A 27,717-nucleotide genomic window follows, 5' to 3' on the forward strand; every position below is an offset into this window, starting at 1 on the left:
AACTTGTTACCATACATCAAGAAATGGAACTGGTTTCTTAATATGGTACAAAATAAAAAAGGAACTTCCCATTGTTCTGATTACTAACTCATTCTCTTCCTTATTAAGAAATGTTTCAAGGATGCAGGCTTAAATGGAAGTAAAGTTGATAATTAATAAGAGACAGTCTATAAATGTATAATAAGCCATATTAGTGTTAATTTTATCATTTTTCTGTGAAACGTTTTCTAAACCATAGGGTAGAAATGTTATTTCTTTTCTTTTAAAATAAATTAAAGAAGTATTAGCAACAAAAATATAAATTTACCTTATATAATTTAGAATGGATAATGGTTTTATCTATATACTATTAAACTCTCAATGTTATGACCCCTACCTGGGCATAACGTGCATCATACGGCAACAACTTCTGAATCAAGGTGCTAACAGAGAATGTCTCCAAAATTTGGGACCCACAACTCCCAACGGAATAAAAATTGTGACTGTTTCAGGGCCACTGGCTGCTCTTGTGCTGCTGTGGAAATTTCAGAGGCTATGTAAGGGCCTGCTCCATTCTCACCTGTTTTCCAGCAGCTACACAGGAGCATGCCGCATTCTTGTGTGGTTTCCACAGGTACAGGAAGCTGTGTGAGAACATGCTCTGAAATCACTTCAGGAAAAGCTCCAGAGTTGCCTTGAATACCCTGTAGGGAGTCTCAAGTGAAGGTGAAAACCACCTTAAGTGGCACTTGGGTGTGCCAGGCCAGGGAGGAAATCATGCTGTTTCCAAGGCTTCTTTGAGGCAGCATTTTTGAGCAGTGGTGGCAATACTAGAACTCAGTGACGTGCGGTGAGAGTTATGGCTGGTGAGGCTGGTGATGTCATCAGGAAGGCGGGGAATGAGACCACGTGTGCAGGAGGCTGAGGCAGCCTCAGCCTCCAGCACACGTGGTCCCATTCCCCACCTTCCTGAGTGAACATTAAGGGGACCGCGGCGTGCACTGAATCGCGTAGCGTTGCTTCTTCCACCGGCGCCAGTCCCTTCCCCCCCTCACTCCTTCAAGGTCTCCCACCAACCCAAAGCCCGATCCCCAGCTCCCTCAGGCCTTCTGCATCCCCCTAACTCCTCCTGCACAGCTTCTTCAGCGTTCTCACCTCAGCGAAGCCCTGCCTTGGCAGCCAGCAAAAGATCCGCCGGCTCCCGGGAATGGCCCCACATCAAACGAGAGACTCACCTACAGGGCGGGCCTTTCCCGAGCTGCCGACTCCGAGAAAAAAATTGGGGTGAGGGAGGGAGACGCACAAAATGGGGGCAGGAGCTTCCCAGGGGTGTGGGAGAGGAGGAGGAAGAAGAAGAGCCCGTCCAAGGCTTGCAGCCGCCGGCGCCCACAAACGCGGGCCCGTGGCGGTGGGTTGCTTTGCATTTGCTTCCTAAAGACCCGAGAGGCAGCGGGCTGGCTGTGTGGTTGTGAAGCGGCTTCACCAATCGCTGCCCAGGAAAAGCGGCTCTGTGGGGCCCGGCGGCAAGGCTTGAGCGGGGTGACAGCGCAGCCGCCTGAATGGCAAAGCAACGAAAGGGGCAGTGAGGGCGGGCAGTGGCTGCAGGCGGCAAGGCTTGAGCGGGGTGAAAGCTCAGCCCCTTTCGTTGCTTTCCCATTCAGGTGGCTGCGCTTTCACCCCGCTCAAGCCTTGCCGCCTGCAGCCACCGCCCGCCCTCACTGCCCCTTTCGTTGCTTTCCTATTCAGGCGGCTGCACTTCCCATTCCCATTTCCCATTCAGGTGGCTTCCCATGCAGGCGGCAAGGCTTGAGCGGGGTGACAGCGCAGCCGCCTGAATGGGAAAGCAACGAAAGGGGCAGCGAGGGCGGGCGGTGGCTGCATAGAGGAGCTCCGAGGAGCTGTGTTTCCCAGGCGTTGGTTGGTGGTAGCTGGACCGGAGCCCAAGTCAACATGAAGGGGACCTTTTCCCCCATTTTTTTTCTTTTTATGATGAGAGCAGTGACGCTCTGCCTCCCCTGCCTCCACTGACCGCACGTCACTGCTAGAACTGAAGTGGAAGTCTGGAGAAGGCGCCGGGTCTCTCTTTCAGGCACATCCTGAGTGCTGTTACCAATTGCTGCTGCTTGGGGCAGCCTAGATGAGGAGGAGATAGGCAGGAGGGAGAGAGTTGCAGTGCCCACATGACCATAAGGAGGGTGTACTGCCAAGCAACCAAATATTCACCACATGCTTGCAAGGGCACTGCAATGTTTCTAATTTCAGGTAAGGAACATAATTCCCTATGTTCAGCACTATCCTAATTTTGAATGGTTGTTGAATGAATGCTCCGAGGGCAAGAACTACCTGTAAGTGATTGCAAAACAATCTTTCTTGAATAATTTTCACTGATGCACTAGAAGGACTGAGAAAGACATTTGTTACCACCTTGATCCCCACTAAAGTTAGGGAAGGTATAGCTATCGCTACAGATTTCATCCACTATTACCAGCAACATTGATGCCTGCTGGTAGAACAGCACATTCAGGATTCGAGATAGCTCTCAGTGAATGAAAATGTGCATTGCAACATTGAAAAAACCCTCCGGACTGTAAATTTGTGTCAACATGCAGGGCTTATTGTCAGGGATGTGAGTCCCATGATTAGTAGATTTGAAACTGTAGGTTGGTCTCTGCAATATATGTGGTAAGAATGAGGTCATTGGGGGAATTTTAACCATTCGCTGTGGCTTCCATCAACTTCTACTAGTTGTGAAAGGAGGAAATGATGCCGATGTGAAGAATTTAGGCTTTAAAAAAGCATAGTTTGAAGTTGAAGAAATTTTGTCAAGTTTCAATTGCAGAGAAATAGACAATTGTGAAAGAACTTCACAAAAATCTCACCATAGCAAAGATAAACATTGGTGCATTCAAAAACGGCAGTGTAATGCTTCCAAAGATTACACTCAATTTATCAAAAAGTCATGCTTTGCTCTCGCTATACATAAAATACAAGGACAGACCATAGAAAACATGCTGATTTATCTGGATAAACTAGTATTTCAGCATGATTGGCTATATGTCACTTTAAGCCAAGGAAAAAGAAGTGAAAACATTAGAGTATTCTTAAAGAATGCCAGATCAATCTCAAATGTTGTTATCAAAAGTATCCTTTGCTAAATGAAAAGCATCTATATTTGTCTAATTATGCATCTTTCTTCTTTAATAAAACTTCTTTAATTTTAAAGCCAAAACAATAACAACCCATTCATGCTAATGTCTGCTTCTCTGTCCAGGTAAGGAAATACTTCTAAAGGTATGACCCAACAGGTCACAGGTTGTTTACTCAACCCTAAAATTGTTGCTGACGACTCTCCCATGAACCTCTTCTTCTCTGTATTGCCTCTTCTTGGTCCTTCTCAAACTTTTCACATGGGCCAGCTGAGATTTGACAAGGAAAGAAAGGAAGCAGCTGAGACCTGCCTACATGCCTGACATAAGGAAAATGTGTTTAGATTTGGTGGGAAGGAACAACCAGCATTAAATCCCAACAACACTCCAGAATTCTAGGAGCAGAGCAGCCATTTGTATAGGACTTGTTTTGTATCTCCTGAGGGGTGGGATGGGCTTTGCAAAAAGTGAGATTTGACCGTCAAAAGTCCCTGAAAATCTAGAGATGTGTCATTCATGTCAGACAAAACTTGACACCTGTCAACAGGGTCGGTAGTGAAAATTTATTATGACATTTTAGCAAAATATAAATATGTCCAGACCCATTTCTAGGGATATTGACGCAAGAGATTGTGTCTTCAGAAATTGTAGGTGCTCCATCACTGGATGTTTTTAAGAAGAGACTAGATAGTCACTTGTCTAAAATGGTATAGGTCCGTGATGGCGAAACCTTGGTACGTGTGCCCTCTCTGCGGGCATGCGACCCATCGCCCAGCTCAGCTCCACTGTTCATGTGCATGCGCCTCCCACTGGCAAGCTGATTTTGGGGTCTCTGCTGCGCATGCAGGAGCCGCACACACATGTGCAGGGCAGGGGGGTCACACGCGCATATGAGGGACTGTGGCGGGTGTAGTGTTTCCCCCCCCCTTGCACCCCATTTTTGGTCCCAGGAGGCTTCAGGGAGGCGTGCTAGGCTCAAAATGGGGTATGGATGCAGGGTCATCACATGTGCAGGGGGGTTGTGTGCATGTGGGGGGGGGGCAGGAGGAGCATGGGGGTTCATGCACACATGCACAGGATGCGGGTGCACTGCATTGTGGGTGTGAGTGTGGGTATGGGCACACCCATGATTTTGGCATGCGAAGACAAAAAGGTTAGCCATCACTGGTATAGGTTCTGCTGCTTGAGCTGGGAGCTGGACTAGAAGACCTACAAGGTCCCTTCCAGCTTATTCTATTCTATTGTGAGAACAATTAATCAGTGGAACAGCTTGCCTCCAGAAGTTGTGAATGCCCCAACACTGGAAGTCTTTAAGAAGATGTTGGATAGCTATTTGTCTGAAACGGTATAGGGTTTCCTGCCTAGGCAGGGGGTTGGACTAGAAGACCTCCAAGGTCCCTTCCAACTCTACTATTCTATTCTATTCTATTCTATTCTATTCTATTCTATTCTATTCTATTCTATTCTACTCTACTCTACTCTACTCTACTCTACTCTACTCTACTTTATTCTACTCTACTCCTCTGAAACAGGAGCAAAGCTGCTGTGAATCTTACACGTTTGCCTTTTAAGCTCAACTTTTTGTTGATTTATGGAGTGTTTCACTTAATGATTGGGCACTAATGTGGAAGAAAATCTTATATTCAGCCATTTTCTGAAGATAGCTAGTTTGTACGAAATTATATTAGGCTGAAAATCTTCGTTGTTGAATGCTTAAATGGTTTTTTTTACACCAAAAAAATAAGGACAGGAGAATCAATGGACAACCATTGATCTGGATCCTGCAGATGTAATCGTTGTGGACAGCTTCATTGAGCCAGAAAGAATACTAACACCAAGAAATATCAATTTGTTAGTCTTCCAATATCTTAGAGTATAGTTCCAGAAGTTCCATCCAACCCAAAATATAGCAAATTGGGAAAGAAGCAAAGGAGTTGAAGAACCAGTCATTCCTGATTTACTCCCTTCTACCATTGATGTTACCTACAGTAGTTGGGTAATGACGCCACAAAAATTCATCCACAGAAGTTCTGGTCTTGAGTTTCATCTATGTTCTCAAGATGGCTAAATCACGGCATAGAGTTTACCTGATTTATTGGATTAATGCCTAGAACTGTAGATATAAGAGAGAGTGAATGAAAAAGGGGCTAGGAAAAGCATTAATATAGTCTCACTGCCCTATATTCCATTTGCACCATGCAACCACACTTTTTAAGAAACTTGTCAAAGGAGCTGTTGCAGGACTAAATCAACTAGATACTTTCAAGTAGTGACTAATGCTTGGTTCTGCATTATGTACCTTAGGTACAAGATGGTGCATCCTCATCTGGAAATGTTTATGGTTGAAGACAATGAATTCTACTGCATGGGGCAATTATACAGTGTATTAAGAGAAAAACCCCTAAGGTATTTTCTGCCAAAAAAATTCAGCAGGGGAAATGCTGGTGCATATCATTCTAAAATAAATTGTTAACAAGCATGGTTCTTTTTTCTCATCATTCCTTCTGTGGGTTTTATTAATTTCCACACCGAAAATGAAACTAGAATTCCTAAGGTGAAATGTGTCTTATTAGTGTTTCCTCTTGGATGATCTTCTGTTAGGTTGAAATGACTGACTGTTTTTTTTTCCTGATTGTCCTTCCCGTTCTTTATTTTGTTTCCCCCCATTTTTCTCCAGGGCTCCCTGATCATCCCAGTTTCCTCTGGTCAAGCCCCAGGCTGATGATGTCCAAGCTGACTTTGTGCCTGCTTATTTATCTGACAGTGAATGTCACTAGTTTTCATTTGAAGAGTATTCATAGGTTCCGGGATTTCTGGAGATTGTAGAAAGAGATTGTAGCTGTAGTGGTGCAGATACCTTGTTTGTTTCTCATTTGGATTATTACAATAGTCTCCTGGACTTGTTCCTTTTTTTTCTCTCTATATCCTGATTGTAGTTTGGAATAGTACCATGCAGGCTGTACTGTACTTTCTACACGATTATTATGACTTGCTTTATTGCTTCATTGGTTTCCTATCTGAGCCACAGTGCAGTTTAAGCTATTCATGCTTATCTTTACAGGCCTTTATTCGTGTACACCAGGATTGTGTTGCTATTTACTCCTACATTTTTTCTTTCTATGGCAGGACAAAGGGACCCTTTCCCAAAAGGAGAGCTTAGAATGTCTGGAAGGCAGGAAGAGGGCGAAGGCAGATTCTCCCTAGAGGTTTGCAGTGTGTATCTAATAGTTATGCAGACACCCTATTTTTCGGACAATAAGATGCACCGGAGTATAAGACATTCCATGATTTTGAAGAGGTACATTTTAAAAAAAAAGTTTTTGCACTGTGCATGCCTCCCAAACCCTCTGCATTCTAGTTTTGTTGCAAAAAGGGATGGGGTGCAAAGCTTTGGGAGGCTTGTAGAGTGGTCCTGGGTGCTGGGGGGAGCAATAAAACGGCCTGTTTTTCGCAAAAATGGGCTGGTTTTTGCAAAAAAATGGTCCTACAGAGGCTTTGGGAGATTTGAAGAATGCTTCTGGAGGATGGGGAGTGGGGGGGGGGGGCAAATATGAGCAAAAATGGTCTGTTTTATTCTCATTTTTGCCCTCTCCAGCCCCCAGGAGCACTTTGCAAGCTTCCCAAACCTTGTGCACATTCATTTTTGCAAAGGGGGTGGGTTTCGGTAGGCCGAATATGCTGTATTCAGTGTATAAGATGCACCCAGATTTTCACCCTATTTTTGAGGGGGGAAAGGTGCATCTTATACTATGAAAAACATGGTAGTTGCTTTAGTCTGGCAAGATTCTATTAATAGGTAAACAGCAATAAAGAACTGCTCAGAAGTAACTCCCCATGTTATTCTTGGTGCCTTAGGCCTTATTTTTATACTTTAAGTATAGCTGCTTTAAGTATACTTTCATGTTCTTTTTACTGGTGATTTAATAATGCTATTCTTCTATTCAGTATATATTCCGTTTTTGTAAATTCATATTATATATGCCATTATTCTCTGGATATATTTAAGAAGGATTGGCAACTTAGGTTAGTAATTTATCTTGTTCCTGAATAACAACAGCAACATCTACAACACCACTTGAATCCCACCAGCATTGGCAAAATCACTGTCAATCGATTGCACAAGGCAACTTTACTTGGAAGGGTTTACATCCTCCAACAATATCTTTAATACCAGCAAATAGCAGCTGCCTATTCCAGGTTCTTGTGAAGTACGCAACATGTGGATAAAAATGTCAAATCCAGGCTGATTGTGCAACCAACCATAATAAAAATAAGATTTAAGAAAGTCTGGATAGTGAACATGCCAGTTCCAGGAGACAACAGAAGAACTGGAGAAAAATCACAAAATACAAAGACCTGCCAATCCCACAGTAGAATGACTGTGGGGGAAAAGACAGCAAAAATAGTACCAATTGTAATAGCCACCTGGGGTGCAGTCCAAAGCAACAGGGACGCCATCAGCATTTACAAAAATCACCATCAATCAACTGTAAAAGACAGCTCTATTTGGAGCAGCTATGTACATCCTGTGATAATACCTTTAATGCCATCAAACAGCATCTGCCTACCCCAGGTCCTTAGGAAGGGCTCAATAGGTGAATAAAAGTACCAGATCAAGCCTAAACATCTGGCTGTGTGATAAACCATAATAATATCTGATTGGGGTTGCATATCTAGTTTCACATTGCTGTATAAAGTGAGTGCAGCCTCCTTCCGCTCAACGATTTTGAGTTGGAAGTTTAAAAGCTGGAGTTATTGCCTTTCTCCTTGGCATGCAGGCTACAAAAATGTATCTATAATTGTGTTAACTTCTATCCCTTTGAAAGAGTATGAGATGGGGCGGGGGGAAGTATCTTCACTGGAGGAATTGAAAGAAAGGATCTGAGTCATTAAAGGCTAATTAGACCTTTTCACAACCATTGTGCTGTTTGCCCTCCATCAGGATGAGGCTAGTGGACGTGGAGAAGCAAGTTAAGAAAAGTGATGAAGTGATGAGGCCCTTCCAGAAAGCAGCACCAGCACCTGCAGTAGTTGTAGTAGATCTGGGGAAAAGGAATATAGGTCAAGAGAGATGTCATAACTCTATAAAGGGCCTTTGCAAAGAAGAGACTGGATTTTAGAGGGGATAAGAAATCAGAAGGAATCAAGATACCCCATGTCTTATTAGGAGGGAGTCAGAAAGCATCTTAAACAGGAGGTGATGATAAGAAATACTCCCTTGAGAACCAAAGTAAGAACATTATCAAATGGGTTCAGGAGATGGACAATGTGAGCTTTAGATTTCAGGGCATTCACACGACACATCCCTACCAGTTTGCTCTTTTGCATATGCCTGAGTGGCCACAGGAGGGATTTTCTTTTGTAGAAACCTTTTTTGACACAGATCGATAAGTGATGTCTCATCACCTCTGCCATAGATCATGAGGTACTGTTCCATCATTTAGAGACAGGCACACTTATGGTGTGGGGAGGGGAGGGTCTTGCAAATGCTAATTTAGAGAAGGCAGAGAAGTGTTAATGAGCAAGTGTTAAATGAATACTTTGATCCTCCACTCCCATGGAATTCAAGGAAATATTTCCTTATGAATAAACCGTATATGATTCCTGGCTGGTCTTATTTTTATAAAATGCAGCTATAAAGAATGTAATAGCATATTTATTTTTATAAAATGCAGCTACAAAGAATGTAATAGCATCTGTGTTTAAGAATTTTTCCCCCTTGAGGATTCTTATCCTTCCTTTGCTAATAATTTCTCCCAGAAACTGCTTGTCCCTCAAAAAAAAAAAAAAAAAAAAACCACACAAAATATATGAATGCAGGGTGAGGAGGCAGTACTGGAAAAAACAAAAGTTAGCTTCATTTGATGAGAGTGGTGTTTTTTTTTTTAAAATGGAGAATAATAACAAGAAATTTCTCCCTCTAAATGTATTTTCCCTTTTAGATTTAAAATACTATTCAACTGTATTTTGAAGAAGAAATGCATCGATTAAGGACAAGCTACTTGTAGCGAGGGTTAGTGACGTTTGTTCCACAACAGACGGGAAATAATTTTTCTAGATGATGGCAAACTTTAAAAAAAAAATGTGTACAACTCATTTGGGTCTGATATGGTAGTAAAGTCTCCTCAAAATGCCAGATTCTAATAAAAAGCAATATTTTTATACCCTGTTTCCCTGAAAATAAGACCTCTCCAGATAATAAGCCCAAGAGCGCATGCACTAAAATAAGCCCTCTCCTGAAAATAAGCTCTCCCTGAAAATATTGCAACACAGCAGCAGCCATGAGGTGACCACGCTCACCACCTCCTGCACCTCAAAAATAATAAGACCTCCCCAAAAATAAGGCCAAGCACCTATTTCAGAGGTCAAAAGAAAATAAGACCCTGTCTTATTTTCGGGGAAACGGTATTTACAGTTGTTCAAATGACTCCTGTATATAAGTGTTTTTCAAACTTGGCAACTGTTTAAGATATATAGATTTCAACTCCTAGAATTCCCCATCCAGCCTGCTTCCTATCTTCAGTCCTACTCCTGATTGAAATCCCAGTTAGCCATTTATTGAAGGATGAAGTCGTGCTTTTAAAGAGGCATTTATTTCTTCACATAAGCAACATGTGGCAGTAGGAGACATCAAGAATGGCATTGGCAGCATTGATAGTGTTGGAACAGCCTGCCAATCATTGGCCACTGTAAAAAGACCTCAGAAGGGATGTGTCTAGTCACTGTGAATTAACTATGCAGAAATTATACCAGACACTAAAAATTATTCAGTGCTCACAGAATCACTTTCTATAAAAGATCCATAATTGGTAAAGTAGTTGGTGAGAAAAAGAGTATTTTCCTAGTAACAAATTATTAGAATTTCACTACTGGGAGATGTGATGTAATAGATCATGTCAAGCGGGAAAAAGACATCTGATATTCCAGGTTTTCCAGCTAGGTAAGATTGAAACTGACCTAGGAAGGATTAAGATGACATTCTATGATAAAGCTGACTTTTCTAGAGAGTTGCAACTCATCAAGGGAAGACTGTACTTTCCCCAGGAAACTAATGATTAAGAGAAACTTCCAACCTTCCTTCTTTCAAAACAGCCACAATGTACAATATCAGCAAATTTTTACAGGCAGAAATATGGATTTCAAAACTAAGAAAAGCATGTGATAGTAACTGGAACCTGCAGGGGCAATGCTATTGGTAGCAAAATAAAGAAACAATCACAGGGAATTTCTAATCTATTTCTTCCATAGTTGTGAAGTGTCTGCCTTGTACTCCTGTCATAAATACAGTTGATATTATAGATACTGTTTTCTATGTAACACAGAGCAGAAACTGCCCTTTGAAAACCTGTAACCATTGAAATGTTCAACCAGCCTTACATTTAGAATAGAATAGAATAGAATAGAATTCTTTATTGTCCCAGTGTGATTGGACACACAAGGAATTTGTCTTTGGTGCATATGCTCTCAGTGTACATAAAGAAAAATAAAATTGAATACATTCATCAAGAATCATAAGGTACAACACTTAGTGATAGTCATAGGTTACTAATTAGCAATCAAATTATACTAGGAAACAAACAAAACAATATAAATTGTAAAGATATAAGCAACATGGTTATTGTCATAAGTGGGAAGAGGTAGGTACTAGGAAGGAAGAGAAGAAGAATAGTAATACAATCTTAGTAAATAATTTGACAGTGTTGAGGGAATTATTTGTTTAGCAGAGTGATGGCATTCGGGGAAAAACTGTCCTTGTGTCTAGTTGTTCTGGTGTGCAGTGCCCTATAGCATCATTTTGAGGATAGCAGTTGAAACAATTTATGTCCAGGATGTGAGGGGTCTGTAGATATTTTCACAGCCCTCTTTTTGACTTGTGCAGTGTACAGGTCCTCAATGGAAGGCAGTTTGGTAGCAATTGTTTTTTCTGCAGTTCTAATTATCCATTGAAGTCTGTGTCTGTCTTGTTCGGTTGCAAAGCCAAACCAGACAGTTATAGAGGTGTATATGACAGACTCAATAATTTCTCTGTTGCATATTGCATAACGGAACAAGTTTGCATATAAACTGAGTTTCTGTAGCTATCTCTATCCACGGGTTCTTTCCTGCTGCTCAGTCATGTCCAATCTTAGAAAGTGACAAGTCTCCATAGTTTTCTTGGCAAAGCTTTTCAGAAGTGGTTTGCCATCATCTCCTTCTGAGGGCTAAGAGAAAATGACTGGCCCAAAGTCACCCAGATGGCTTCATGACTGAGATGGGATCAGGGCTCAGAGTCTCTCTCTTTCCCCCCACCCCCTCATAGCCTGATGGCTTAACCACTACGCCAAACTGGTCCTTACTGCTTTCATTAGGAAATTGCTTTTTCTTCACTGTATCGTGTTTAAAGGGATAAAGATCAGGAAACACAGCACAATTATTCTTTCACAAAATGTGGTCTATTTGTATCTTTCACCCTTACTGCAAGCCTCAGAAAATGTCAACAGCTCTTAGATATCCTTGCAAAACTCAAAGTCAAACAACACTATCTTGGCCAAACCATCTTCTCTCCAGTTTGTTTTGCAGCTTCCTTTGTCTAATCTCTAGGTTTTAGGTTGGAAGATTAATTGTTGGTATTGGAGGAGGCTGAATGTAGGACCTGGAAAAAGTGTATTTTACACCCACGTATACTCATTATGCTATTTCCTCCTCAAGAAAACATTGTGCAAAATCCAGAAAAGAAGTAAGAAATAGTAAGCCAAAAAAAAGTTAAAGATATTAAATAAGCAAAAGAAACAACTAAATCTCATTTACACCAAAATTCCTTTTTAAAGAAACCCTAAAGGAAGATCTGCCAATTGCTGGATGGAAATGGGCAAATTAGGTGAGCAAGAAGACATAAAGTTGCCAAAGAAGAGCCAGTGCCACTAGGAAAAATATTTTAAATATATAATTGTTCCCCACTCTCTCCCTCTCCCTCCCTCTCTCTCTCTCTCCTCCCACCTCTATCTAATGTTCCAATAGCTGCACTACTAGCAGTGTATTCCAGCTGCAGTTCAAAGTAATGGTTGTTACCTTTAAAACTCTTAATTCAGAATCTGAATATCTACAGGACCAAGGGATAGCTTCTGCCTGTATATACAGAAATAGATAAGATGGCATTTTCTGGATCTCAGGCTTCAGAAATTGTCATCTACAAGGATTTCAGAGTTAGTCTCCATCACTGCCCCTCTTCTCAGGAATAGCACTCCTCTGACAACAGACAGGCTCTGGCCTGCTTGGTTATTTATTTATTTATTTATTTTGTAAAACGTATTATTGTTGTTGTTGTTATTGTTGTTATTGTTATTATTGTTGTTATTATTGTTGTTGTTATTATACAATTGTATCACAGCGGCCAGTTGTTTCGCCGGATTTGGCATTGATTACTAGTCGGGCCCCACCCAGGGGCCTAGGACGTCGTAAAGTATTTTTGTATTATTATTATTATTATTATTATTATTATTATTATTATTATTATTATTATTATTATTATTATTATGTTAATCTTTGGTGAGATTCACAGCCTTTGGGGCTGGTTGGTAGCCTAACAGCTCGAGTCCTAACCAAAGACCAAGGTAACGTCAGAGGATATAAGTTGTTCCATGTAGGGTGGGTTTTTTTAGAGTCAGAATGTTCAAGTCAGGTAAATTTAGAATTTTCAAATAGTGAGGTAGCCCTTTAGGTATTGCTCCAAGGGCTCCAATTACAATTGGGACAGCACATGATTTCTTTTTCCACAGTCGCTCAACCTCAATTTGCAAGTCCCGGTATTTTGCGATTTTTTCTTGCTGTTTATCTTCAATTCTTGCATCACGAGGTATTGCAATGTCAATGAACCATACTTTTTTCTTTTCAATTATTGTTATGTCAGGTGTGTTGTAGGCCAAGTGCCTGTCAGTCTGGATTCTGAAGTCCCACAAGATTTTGCCTTTCTCATTCTCTAAAACCTTCTCAACCTGATGGTCCCAGTGGTTTTGCTGTACTCAAATCCAAACTTTTGGCACAATTTCCAGTGAATAATCTTAGCAATGCGGTCATGGCATTGTAGGTAGTCAGTTTGTGAAATTTTGCTGCACCCGCTGATCAAGTGGTTGACTGTCTCATCTTTCTCATTACAGAGGCGACATTTGCTATTGGTGGTAACATGTTGAATTTTTGCCTTCATGCAGTTTGTGGCTAAGGCTTGTTCTTGAGCTGCCAAAATAAAGCCTTCTGTTTCTTTTTTTCAGTACTCCTGATTTTAACCAGTTCCAAGTTAATTTTTGGTCAGCTTTGCCTTCAATACTTTTCAAGTATTAGCCAAGCATAGCTTTGCTTTTCCAATTTTCAGCTCGCTTCTCAATTACTTCTTTCTTATATTCAGCTTTTAACTTAGTTGTCTTCAAAAGGCCTCCTTTATTTACTTCCTTAATCATTGGTTCTTCACTTTTCTGGATGTAATCGTTCAAGCTATGTCTTTCTTCTTCCACAGTCTGCTTTACTTGTAGGAATCCTCGACCACCCTCTGCTCTTGGTAGATACAATCGGTCAACATCACTTTTAGGGTGCAAAGCATGATTCATTGTCATAAGCTTCCTTGTTTTTCTGTCCAAATTGTCCAACTCCATCTGGGTCCAGTCAATTATTCCTGCAGAGTATCAAATTACAGGTATAGCCCAGGTATTTATTTCTTTTATGATGTTTCCTCCACTCAGTTTGGACTTTAATATCTTGCGAATTCATCGAATGTACTTGGCTGAAGTTACTTCCTTGACTTTATTATACATTAAGTCAGAGGCCTCTAAAATCCCCAAGTACTTGTAGCCTTCTTCTGGTTTTACTGCCTTTATCATTTCTTCATTCTCAAGTTGTATTCCATCATCCTCTAGGATCATACCTGCCTTGGTTGCCATTGTTACACATTTGTCAATTCCAAACTGCATACCAATGTCTTGGCTAAATTCTTTTGTACTTTTTATTAATAAATTCAATTCAGCTTTTGTTTTACCAAACAGCTTCAAATCATCCATATACACCAAGTGTGAAATTTTCAGTTCTTTCTTTGCAAGTTCGTATCCACACTTCACCTTCTTCAAAATGATTGTTAGTGGTAGCATTGAGAGTATAAAAAGTAGGGGTGAAAGGGAATCACCCTGGAAAATGCTTCATTTCATTTCAACTTCACCCAGTTCTTCTCTATTAGCCATAAGCTTCGTTTTCCAGAGGTTCATTGAAGTTTCCATGAATTTTTGTATGTTGCTGCTAATGCCAAAGATTTTCAGGCATTTCTTGATCCAGCTGTGGGGAACTGAATCAAACGCTTTCTTATAGTCTATCCAAGCCATGAACAGCTTGGTTTGTCTTTTCTTTGAATTCTTTAGGATTAGCTTGTCAATCAGCAGTTGGTCCTTTGTTCCTCTTGAATTTTTGCAGCATCCTTTCTGTTCTACAGGAAGCAAGTCATTTCTTTCCAAGTATCCATAAATTTGGTTTGCAATGATACCAGTAAGGAGCTTGTATGTTGTTGGCAAACAGGTAATTGGTCTATAGTTTCCAGGGTCCCTTTTTTTCCTTTATCTTTTTGGATCAAAAATGTCCTTCCAGTTGTCATCCATTCATCATTGTCAGGTGTTTTTAAGATCTGGTTCATTTGGGCTGCCAATCTTTCGTGCATACTTGTAAGTGCCTTTAGCCAGAAACCATGTAGCTCATCTGGTTCTTCACTTTCCTTGACTGCCTTTGCACCATTTCTTTTGTTATTTTCACATCTTCCATTTTATGCACTTTAGTAGAATCCTCAACCTGCTTGATCCATGTTGCATTTTTGTTGTGCTTCTTGTTGTTTTCCCACAAATTCTTCCAGAATGTCAGAGCTTTCTCTTTATCAGGCTTTTCCATCTCCACCTTCTCCACTTTCTAAGCTCTTATAAAATTGGTGCTGATTTGCTCTGAACTGTGAGTTTTCCTTGAACTGAGTTACTCGATTTTCATACCGTTTAATCTTTTCAGCAATGGCAACAACCCTATGCTTCAGCTCTTCAATTACTACCGTAATCTCCTTATTCTCCAAATCATATCTTGCTTCCAGGCTGCTTTTGACCTGCTTGTTCTTTAGCTGACCTTGCCTTAAGTCAGTGATGGCGAACCTATGGCATGCGTGCCACTGGTGGCACATGGAGCCATTTGTCAGGGCACGCAGGCGCTGCCTTGTCAGCTGGCCAGCACGCATGTGTGCACTGGTCAGCTGAGTTCACCCTTTTTAAAGCCATTTTTCGCCCTCCCCAGGCTCCAGAGGCTTTATAGGAGCCTGGGGAGGGCAAAAAGAGTCTCCCCCACCCCCCGAAGGCCCTCCGGAGGCTTCATGAACTTCCCTGAAGCCTCTAGAGTGCAAAAAACCAGCCCTACAGGCAAACCAGAAGTTCAGGAACTGTGACTTCTGGTTTGCTTGGAGGTTCGTTTTGACTGCTTCAGGGAAGCCTCCTGAAGGTCCCTGAAGCCTCCGAAGGGCTTCCGAGGGGTGTGGGAGGCTGTTTTCACCCTCCCCATGCTCCTATAAAGCCTCTGGAGCCTGGAGAGGGTGAAAAAAGCATGCAAAAATGGGGGGGTCACGCCTATAGTGGACGCATGTGCACTGGGGGCGTGCGCATTGCATTATGGGTGTGGCACGCCTGCACACGACCCCTCTGCGCTCCCCCCACTTATGGCACGCGAGCCAAAAAAGGTTTGCCATCGCTGCCTTAAGTTCTTCAAGTTGCTCAAGTCTCCACGAAATTTTTTGATCTTCAATTCCAACTGAATTTTCCACTTAGGCTTCCCCTTCTTGCCTCTTTGGTTCCTTTATATTTTCAAACCCAATTCTTTGGTGGTTATGAAGGCTGCTGCATACATCATCTGGTTTGTTTCAGCTAATGTAGTGGCTTGAATGGTTTGCATAGTCTCACTGACCATTTTTAGTACATTTCTCAATTCTTTCCGGTTCACTTGTTCAGCTTTGGCAAACGTGTTCTTTCAGCATTTTCCATTTGATGCTTTATTTTCTCAGCTAATTGAGCACTATCTATTGGTGCTTTCTCTTCAGTGCTTCCTTGTTCTTTATCTTCATTCATTTCAGCAACTTCTTCTTCCCTTTCTTCCTCAGTTTGCTTTTGAGTCTGCAAATCATTCTTGATGTTACTCTTCTTTGTTGGTATACTCAGACCATTAGTTGCTTTCTCTTCAATTCCTGTTAATTCTGCTGTAGTGAAAAATTTGTGGCTCAGAATTACACGTCGTTGGTCCATTAGCCTTGTTCACTGATATCACAGTCCATGTGGTTCACCTTCCAAATCTGATACATTCGTTTTTGAAATCCACGTTTTTCTGGCTCAGACTGATAGTAAGCTTCCATAATAGAGATGTTTTCTTTCCTAGTCCAGATTTTTCGCTTTTTTGCTTTTTCTTCCAGTAGCTTGTCAGCTCCATGCCCTGGTTGCCTAGCAGAGGGAGCTGAGCCCTGTAGCTCATTTTGCGCAGAATGCCCAGGAACCATAGCATCCAATGGAACCCTTGTTAATCCGGGCGACGGTTCAGCCAGCATAATTTGCATTTTTCTTGTATTCACCATGTTTGAAGGGGGTTGTGGAGCAAATTTTGTCTGGCTCGTCACCTAAGACCTGTCTGATATGGTTGCACCTGTTCAGCATAGCCCTTAGGATCACTAGAGCATTCAAGCCCCTCCACCATGACAAGGTAAAGCTCCTCAGAGGGGGGTTTGTTGTTGTTGTTGTTGTTGTTGTTATTATTATTATTATTATTATTATTATTATTATTATTATTATTATTATTATTATTATTATTATTATTATTGATCATATGTGAGTCAGAGGGATGACATCTAACTTTTTCCCTCCTTGGCATGAATGTTCATGTATGTGTGCCAGCCCGCAAGGTATGTATTTGTTATGGAAATTCTTGTATGTTGTTTTATTCTTGTAATTGGTATAGGACTGAATTGCTCAGTCAATTAGGACTGGGGCTGCATATAAGCCCAGTAGATAAATAAATGCATACACAGAAATGGAAACACGGATTGTAATTCACAGGCTTCATTTATGGCTTTATTCACTTTACAGTTTTCATACCTTGCTTCCCTAAATCAAAAAAAATTGCGTATATCACAACAAAGCAAAAATATGAAAATAGCAATAATTACCCCAAACCCACCCAACCAAATGAATGCCAGGAATTTTCAATTAGAGTTGAAGGTTCTATGGGATGAAGCTATTTCAGTAATATTCTGAAATGCTACGAGGAGTGGAGCTTTATGAACTTCTGAGGGTAGGGAGCTTCAAAACATCCTGGCTGCCACAGGGAGGGCCTGTGTACCCATCCAAGTGTCCTACTTTCAGTCAGAGATCTTTCCTGCAACATTCTCACCAGAGACGGTGACAGGGTTTGGATGTGGAAAGTAGTAGTAGAAAGTAGAAAGATCTGATACCCGTAGCGGGAAAAACTATGACCAGGTAACAATTTATTTACTCTGGGGTTATCATCTACAGCTCTTCAAGGAGAGATTTGCCATTTTTAGGTTGAGGAAAACTTTGAAGTCTCAAAGCTGTAAAAGATTTGCATGTAGTACTACGGTACATAAGTCTGAAAAGTATTCTGAAGACTCTGAGCTTATATGTCAGGATAAATCCTAATTCTATTGTTTAGAAATGTCTGTAGTTTTAAGGGAAAGAATATGTCTCATCTGAGAGCAAACTCATATAATCAATATGTCTGTGGTTATTTACCTACAGCTAGGATCAGATATGTGTCAATTTTTAAATATGCTTTCTGTCCAAGCGCAAATATGTGAATAATGCAGGAACATATGGACAATATATTTATTTTCCAGTAAAAGCGGGTTGTCATAAATGAAGAATTTTCCATCCCATCACAATACATTTAACAATTAGCTTGGATATTATGTATTAATAAAACTTGTCATTTCTGAAAAAGAAAAGGAATTGCAAAATACTGGCATTGCTGAACAAATTAAAGATATTAAATAAAACACGAAAAAGGAAATAAATGGGCCCAAAGCTGGACAGATTATAGTGTGGGTATTTGCTTATATTTCTTGCAAATTTAGAGGGGGAAATCTATATTTTGGTTAGCCCATCTTTAGGTCAAAACAAGAAGCACAGACAATTCATGGAAATAATCATTTGATTTAATGTTGATGTTCTTGTTGGAAAGAAAGCAATACCTCATTAACCAATATACGGCTCTGGTAGAGAGGCATCACATTAGGATCACCCTATGTGTCTTGAAATGCCAAGTGTAATTAGAACATTTAGTTGTGGCGGAGAGATTGGAAGGAGAAAGTATAGATGCAGGGGAAAACCTCAGAGTATGATTTCACCACAAACATAGTCTTCCAATGTAGACTGAGTGTTTTAAAGTAGTAATGCAGTAGCTGCAGTGGGTCTTTTCCTCCACTGGATCAGTGGGGTTTAGAAATGGATACCATGTACAGACATAGTAGACCTTCCATCAGACTGGTTAAGTGGCATTTGGATGATTGCAATAATGGTTTTGTAAATGGGTCTGATTCTGACAAAATTTCAACCAGTGACGACAAATATGGCAATGAGACTTCAATTTAGGACCAAGTAGCATGAACATAATATGCAAATCTTCTTTCACCTGCACTGACATTTAAGAAGAGACAGGACAGCCACTTTTCTGGAATGGAGTAGGATATCCTGCTTCAGCAGGGGTTTGGACTAGAAGATCTCTAAGGTTCCTTCCATAAAGGATTATTTTGCTATGTTGAGTTATGTTACATAGTTTGTTCTTCAGCCAATTCATAGTGCTGGTTTAATCTTGCAAAGCACTGCAAGAACAGGAAGCTAATACCATGTGACTTCCATGGAAACCTTGATCTAGGCCAGGGGTGGCAAACGTGCGGTCCATGTGCTGGATGCGTCACATGCTGGCCACCCCCACCCCCAGTTTAGTGAAGGGGAAAACGTTGTGATAAATCATATGCCAACAATGTGGCACTGCAAGTTTGACACCCCTGATCCAAGATGAGATTGGCTGCAGGTCATAAGATATTTTTGGTGATAGCTCCTCAGCAATGAAATATTGCTCTTCAGGGAAGCTTGCCAACACCTACAATAGATTCCTATCGTTTTTGTTTCAGGCATCTCAAGTAGCTTAACTCTTAGAAATATATTTAAGGTGTGTATTTTAGTTGCTGAAAGTATATTTAGCTGCTGCACCTGATTGTTACAGTTTTTAAATATATATAGTACAACATAGTTCATTATTCTATATTGCTCTATTTGGTTTTTTAATTGTGATAAATGTTATTTCAGCATTACTGTAGTTTTGCAATTTCGCCTTTAATGCATTGTTTTAAATTGCAATGTATAAATGCTTAGTGCAATCAATTGTGTGTAAGGTTGGCAAAACTAGAATCATTATTGACCAAATTCTAAATTTAATTGCAGGTCCCTGTGCTATTTTCATCCAAATGAAGAGATTGCAGTGCACATTTAACTACAGGATCACACACACCCCCTTCACACATTTTTCAGCTACGAAGATAAGTGACTGACCTTGGGATAATTGAAGGACCTGGCATCACTGACTGAAGGCATACCCTAGCAAAGAATAAAGTACACATAACACCCCATCCCCTTTTCATGCCTTTAGCCAATGTTCTTACCGTGACTTTTTTAAAAAGGCAAATGAGATCTCTGGCTCATTAGCAAAGACAGGGAGAGAAAAATATAGTAGCGGCTGAAGAAGCTCTGCATGGTATTGCTTCTCTGAAGTTACTGAAATTGTGGCTGGCTAGTCTGGCCCTGTTTCCAACTGGCCCTTTTTCAGTGGTCTTGTTTGCTCCAGCATTGCATCCTGCCACAAATTGGGTGGCTGATCTAATATGAGTTGCTTCCCCCAACCCTTTTTTTTTTCTTTCTTTCTTTCTTTCTTTCTTTCTTTCTTTCTTTCTTTCTTTCTTTCTTTCTTTCTTTCTTTCTTTCTTTCTTTATTAATAAACACAAAAAGCCTACTCTATACCACTAAGAAAGAATGACTATAGAGTGAAGTAATAAATCTTAAATATAATGTAGTGATTAGAATATAGTTAGCAAAAAAACCTAACAAAATAAACTGATATTAACTGCAGATAAGAGTATAAAATTAATTAAATCCTTAAGCTGGTCATTAGCTCTAGAGAATATCTAGAAGACATTGCATCATCTTCTCATTTTTAAAACAAATGAGCTTTTCAAACCTGGATAATAACCTCATATTCTGGATCCGTTCCTTAAAACCAGAAGAATAATTTACAATTATGGAAAATTATCCTCATTACCCTGCCCCAAGCTCACTTGAACAAAAACTCTTCATGAAATGGCAGATTCCATATTTTAGGAATATAGTGCCATATCAGTTAAGATCCTTGAATATAAAATATGCCCAGTCCTTTCTAAACATTATTTGAGAGGACTAATGGATATAAAATCATAAGAGGAGTTCATATTTCTTACCTCTTAGATCCACTGATTCTCCACAATTGGATATTGCACTTCTGAACACGGATTTTCTTCTCCCTTGACAAGTTTCTGTCTGTTTGAAAATGTGAGATTTATGTTCTCAATAGTTATGTATGTATATTATAACTTAATGTGATTCTTAGCATCTGTCTAGCACATCTACATGATCTAAACCTAAAGAGCATACATACATAACTCTCATACCAAAGTCTGAAAATAGTTTTTCTATAGTGCTTATTTGTCAGAATATTTGAACCAGAGGTAGGGCAGTAGAAAGGATTAAGCTCTGCCCAGTTAATGTGTCTGTGTTATTTCTCTGACTTAAACTGCAATACCAAAGACATGAACACAAATAAACCCTATGGAATATTAGTATTTAGTATTAGTATAGAGCCAAGGTGGGGCAGTGGCAGGGACGTGCGGTCAGGGGAGGCAGGGGAGGCAGAGCCTCACTGCTCTCATGAAAAAAAAGGGGGAAAGGGAAAAGGTGCTGAGGAGCCTCAGGGAATGGGACTACGCGAGCTGTGGTTCCCTTAATGTTGACTCAGGAAGGCGGGGAATGGGACCACGTGTGCAGGACAGAGGGAGGTGCAGGAGGCTCCTCTAGCCTCAGCCTCCCTCCTGCACACGTGTTCCCATTCCCCGCCTTCTGTCGTGTTCTGATGCCGGAGCTCATGTTCCAGGGCCAATGCGCATGCGCGAGCGGCTCCCTTCCTCGCACTGAGCAACGGCAGGTTTACGGGAAGTTGCTCGCGAAAGCAGAAAGTGTGATGGACTTTTCGGACCGTCGGCTACCGTTTCCCTGCCAGCTCGCTCGCGAAAGGACCCTGGGAAACCAAGTCATGGCCAGCGCCTTGTTAAGAATTCCCCGCCTTCCTGATGACATCACCAGCCTCACCAGCCATAAACCTCACCGCACGTCCCTGGGCAGTGGTTAGAGTGCAGTACTGCAGGCTACTTCAGCTGACTGCTAGCTGCAGTTTGGCAGTTCAAATCTCACCGGCTCAAGGTTGACTCAGCCTTCCATCCTTCCGAGGTGGGTAAAATGAGGACTCAGATTGTTGGGGAAAATATGCTGACTTTGTAAACCACTTAGAGAGGGCTGTAAAAGCACTATGAAGTGGTATGTAAGTCTAAATGCTATTGCTATTTGTGTTTTTCCTTGCCTTGTGGATAGGATAGCAGAGACAGACACCACATCATTTCTTCCATAGATCCATCTAACTTGTTCCTAACAACTAGCAGCTAACCTGTACAGGTAATCTCTGGGTTAAGGGTGAGAGCATTTAGATTAGATAGGGAACTATCCAGCATGACCCAGAGTGATTGCTGCAACAGTGGCAAAGTTCCAGCTGAAGAGCGGAAGAACTGATCTTGCGGCCATCCCACCTTTTCTTGTCATTATGGTCCTAATTCAGAGTCTACCTCCTCCCTGTAATTAGAATTTAGGAGTATTTGAAGTGTTGCCAAATTAATACTCTACTATAAAATCCTATTTTAATTGATCTTGGTTTAACATTCTTCGGATGCAATGAACTTTTTGTTTTTCCATTTGGTCTTCCTCCTCATTTAAAAGAATAAGAATGTATCCATTAAATCCAGGTTTTCTTGCAAATGATGCAATTTCTATTGACTACCTAATCATGCTAATGATGTGAATTGATGCAAACTATGTACTTTAAGATTTAATGCCCCCTCTGAATGATCTGTTATGGTTGAAACTTGTCAATTCTAGCTGTCAATTCTAGGCCTCTACCTGGACCCATTATCACTTTTATACAGCGAAGTCATCCAAGTGGAATTAGAGCACAGAGTTGTGATCCAGCATTCCTCCAATACTACTATATGTCCTCTTTCAATGAGGCACCTTCCAATGATAGCCTTGATCTCTTGAAACTCTATTCAGAGTGATTCAAATGGCTTGATGTTAAATGTCAGTGTTTTTTCACATATTCTACAGCAGAAGTGGGTATTCAGCAGGTTCTGACCAGTTCTGGAGAATCGGTAGCAGAAATTTTGAGTAATTTGGATAACTGGTAAATACCACCTCTGACTGGCCCTGCCCCCATCTATTCCCTATCTCCCAAGTCCCAGCTGGGAAGGAATGGAGATTTTACAGTACCCTTGCCCTGCCGCTCCCACCAAGCCATGTCATGCCCACCAAGCCATGCCCACAGAACTGGTAGTAAAAAAATTTGAATCCCACCACTGTTCTACAGTTAGTGTGTGTGTGCGCACATGTGTGAATGCATGCATCTCCCTGAGTTCCTAGGCTACATTACTGTCTTCTTTTCCTGATGGCTGCCAAATGTGATGAATCAGGAAGCACCAAATATTGACCAGAGTAGCATGAAATAACGGCAACTGTAGTCTAAGATTTCTGAAGGGCACCAGGCTTTGAAAGAAGAAGTTATTGTAAGATATTCAAGGTTTATGGGGCTGTAACCTTATGGATTTCGTTTTTCTAAAATGATTCAGATATACAATGGACATTGACCTTTGTTTGTAAGTATTGTTGGCATATACTTATGTATCAACAGGATAATTATACTTGTGAAATGGGAAGGAGTAGGGGAAATGATATGAATTAGCCCCACAAATTGGAAATGAGGATTTTTTAAAATGTATTTGCCCAGAGATTTTCCATTTGATTTTTTTCATATCAGAAAAAAGAGATCAGATGATTTGTCCTGCAAAACTTTCATGCAAAAACGAAAGTAGACTTTGCGGGATATTATGCTTCCCTAATGTGCTTCTTAATACAACTAGAGGATTTTACCCAGGGGAAAGAGCTAAATTTATCCATGTTTGAATTAGCATCAAATCTGTCTCTCCTCCATTTCCTGAAATAAAGAAAAGAAGTGCTTGGTTGCAATTGCAACCGTACTGTAGCTTGTGTTTATAAGATTTATAGAACATATCACAAGAAGACTTGACAATTTAATTAGCTCTGATATGGATTTGGTTATGGAGAAATATCTGGCTTTCTCTCTTGCTCTTTTGTATAGTTTTTGATGGAAATTTAATGCACTGGTTTTCCAGAAAGAGTTGACCTTCTAACAAAAAAAGGTAATATTGCAATACGCTCTACATGGGGTTGTATCTCAAAGCTTCAACTGCTACAGAATGCAGCAGAACAAGCAGATGGGTCTACTCTTAGAACAGACATGCTATACCTCTGGTCTGAGAGCTACATTGGTTGCCAGCTTGCCCCTGAGTCCAATTTGAGATGCTGCTTTCAATCTTTAAAGCCTTTCATGGCATGGGACTGGACTATCAGAGGAACTGCTTCTCTCTGATTATGTCAGCCCATCCCATCAGAACTTACAGAGAAGGTACGCTATGGGCACCATTGGCTAAGGGTCAGTATTTGGTGGGCCGCAGAAGAGGTGTCTTCTATGACACTGAGCCCACATTATGGAATATCCTTCCCTCAAAATTACATTGGCCCCATCCCCCGTCCCTTTTATGATTGGACACACGATTGGATGACCATTTGTCTGAAATGGTGTAGGGTTTCCTGCATGAGCAGAGGGTTGGATTTAGAAGACCTCCAAGGTCCCTTCCAATGCTATTATTCTGTTTTGTTCTGTTTCCTGAACACAGAAAGAACTTTGAGTAAATAAATAACTAACATTTTGAAAGGGCCTCACATTATGTGCCTACGTTTGTCTTCCCATGGAACCAGAGTCTTGTGTATATAGCTCCATGGTTGAGGGGATCATTTTTAAAATTCTTGTTTCACTTAGGGTTTGATGTTACGTGGTTTTAGGATATTTATTATGGTTTTTATACTTGTATTGCTGTTTTTACATTTATTGTTTTTATTGCTGTGACCCAGAGTCACCTTTGGTGAGATGAGTGACTGTATAAATTTGACAAACAAACAAACAAACAAATTGCCTACTTTTAGATCTCTCAATTCCTACCTGTTTGGGTCATGAGAAAGTCTTGATAGAGCTTTGGATCTTTTATTTTAGATAACCAGACATTTTTAAGCTGTACGTGACATTAGCCTTTTCTTTTTTAACGCCCTATATATTGCTTAAGAGGAGATTGCTGAGAGATTTGGTTTGTGTAGTATATTAATTGAACAAAATGTGGCAAAATATGGCATGATTTGTGCATGTTTATGATTTCTAGGGCTGTTGGCTTTCTCACTTCAGTGACAAATGCTTTCATGATAAGTGTTTATTATTGTAGGGTCAGAAAACATTTGTGTTCAGTTTTCTAATGAAGTCTAGGCCAAAAAAATTTATAAACAGAAATACATCATTAATCATAAACAAGTTCCTTACAGATAAGGTCAGCTTTCAGAAGCATATTTATTATTTTATCTATTGCAAAGTTGTAAAAGCAACTCCATATGATAAACCTCTCCAAAGCAACATACATCAATGCTTTAAAGAAGCATAGCAAAGCAGTGCTACGAAGCCAAAAAATGACATGCTAGAAGTTGAAACCAAAATACCATATATAGACAAGCTAAGTCTTCTTCAAATTGACCTTGACTTCTGGTAACTTAATGGACATGTCAATGCTATTTTCCTGGCAACAGTACAGAAATGATATGTCCTTGTCTTCTTCTGGGATGCTTTTCAACTTCTCAGCCTAGTTCTCAGCTCTGTACTTCCTGGAGAAATCCAAGTATTAACCATGCCTGGTCTTGCTTAGTTCCAGAGTCCAAGGCAGGGTCAGCTGGGGATAGCAATTTTCCAACTCCCTTACCTCCTGTATCTATAATAGCCTCTAACAGTATTGCTAGTCTACCATATCAGTGTCCGCCCTATCTCTTGCCGTTTAACTCATCTTCTTTATCATGTTATGTGAAGTTCTGAGGTCCTGTATCTTAGGAGCATAATTGTCATACTGAATTCTATTCAAAGTAAAGGCAGCTGTGCTGGTTTTAAGAAAAATTCACATTATGTAATAACACAATACCTTTATTAGTGAATTCAACGCAACAAAGCAGCAACATGCTTCATCTTTTATGTACCTAATTGGTAAACAAACTCCCAAAGGAGGAAAGTAGCTGATGTTGAAACCACAAGTGCTGCATTTATTAGATATGAAGATAGAATGTCTTAAGGCAATGCGATATTTACACTGTTTCCGGATTAGTTCCATACTCATAGAATCCTACACTATTGTCTTTGTTAAGCAGCTGAACTGTTTCATTTCTAGCTCAGCTATGCTTCAGAAGGAAACATGCTGAATCCAGTTTTCCATATCTGAGTTTTCCAAACCTTGGAGGCAGGATATTCTTTTAGATTAGCGGGCAATTCTCTCCCTTTCTCACAGAGATAACAACTTGCCAGCATTTCCTATCTGCTTCAAACTGTGTAAAGGGAAAATACTTTGGCAATGTGGCAGCCCCAACTGGAAATGCTCAAATGTTTTTAAAACATCAAATGCCCACAAAGAAGTCCTTGGGTGGGGCAGGGTAGAGGCGGCATCCTCATATTCATGAGCTGTCAGTTGTATTGTTATCTCTTGTGGAGCTTTCTGAATTTAGTTATCAATAAAGAATTTAGCACAAGGTATCAAACTCGATTTCATTTAACGTTGCATCAGGGTTGTGTTTGACCTTGGGGGGGCAGGAGGGAATGGCCAGAGGGTGTGGCCAGCTCAATGTCACTCATGTTGTGGACGCCTGTGGTGGCCCAAGTGTTCTGTCAGCAAAAATGAGCTCCCGAGCTCCGTTTTCAGATGCAATGACCTCCTGCAACCCTCTGCCAGTGAAAAACGGAGCTTGGGCCTTGAGTTTGACACCCCTGATTTAGCAGATGACTTGAAAATTATGGTGATTGCCTGATTCAGAAAAACTGTAACTGGCCTAGTGGATTGTATGGTTGGGGTTGGCCCTAAGACTTCCACAAAATCTTTAAGCAAGAAATAATGGATCAAGTAAGGCATAATGGTTTGTCTTCCATTTTTGAAAATATGCAATCCAACTCTTACTTGCAACCCACTAAGTAAAGCCTGTAAGAATCTGAGCCACATGAAGATATTCTGAATCCTATTGCTAGAAAATTTAAATCAAATGGAAATTTTACAATTAAAGTCTGTGGAAAGTTCAGTTTGCAAACTACTTAACGCAGGATTTCTGATTATTTTGTCTGCTACAGAATCCTATATGTGTTTCACCTAATGATGGAGCTGGGTGCAAACAAGGCAGGATTTTATAACACATTGTGTGTATGTTTATTGATTACACTATGTTAATGTAAACTGTCATACACATTTGTCAAAGGGAAGGTTTTATGCTGTGAGAAATTGGGACACGATATTGCATAATGATATTTTAAAAGCAGTTAAGCAGTATACGAAATTATGCTCATTGTACTACCCAGAAAAGATTCAGCCACATAGTCGGATTTCATAGTAGAGTTTGACTTTACCAATTCCTTTAACACTAATTAGGATTCCCGAATTATATCAATACAGACTTATGTTTATGTAAGTCCGAACTGTGTAGATGTGAATGATTTTGTTAATTCAGGATAAGAACATGACTGTTCTTCCAAATTGGCTGCTTTTGTGAACTCTCATGTAGTTACATGCAGAGGTGGTTTCAGCTGGTTCTCTCTGGTTCGGGCGAACCAGTAATGATGGCTGCAGGAGACTCTGCCCACCTACCGCAATGTAATGCACGAGCACTGCTCATGCACAGGAGGCGATGCACATGCATAGACAAGGTGTGGTGTGTGAGTGAAGCGAGAGAAAGTGCACTCACGCTCACATCTGTGAACCGATAGGGAAGGTAAGTTAATTCCATCTCTGGTTATATGCAGTTGCATACTCAGGTTATTATTCCCCAATCTAGCAATCTTTTTCTTTAAAAAACAAAAAGGCACAAACAGAAAGGTGGACCTCATCTACCCACCAGTAGGCAGCAAGTGAGTAGAAGATGGTTCAGTAAGCTTGTCAGCCTCCCATACAGCCCTCCCTTTCGTGTCACATTTAGCACAATCCAATTATCACTTAGCCAGTGAGTAAATACAATTTGCAATATCTGCATGAGAGAAGAGGCAGCATCTTTATAAGGGAAAAGATGGGAA

General features: G+C 40.6%; 1 long non-coding RNA gene across 1 annotated transcript in view; it reads left to right on the forward strand.

Annotated features, from left to right (window-relative positions):
• The window catches only part of LOC309383848, a 498,138-nt gene that overhangs the window by 51,365 nt on the left and 419,056 nt on the right, over positions 1-27,717 (forward strand). The gene's annotated exons all lie outside the window — the stretch shown is intronic.

This window comes from Natrix helvetica, assembly GCF_964273705.1.
Source record: "Natrix helvetica genome assembly, chromosome: 1".
NCBI lineage: Eukaryota > Metazoa > Chordata > Lepidosauria > Squamata > Natricidae > Natrix > Natrix helvetica.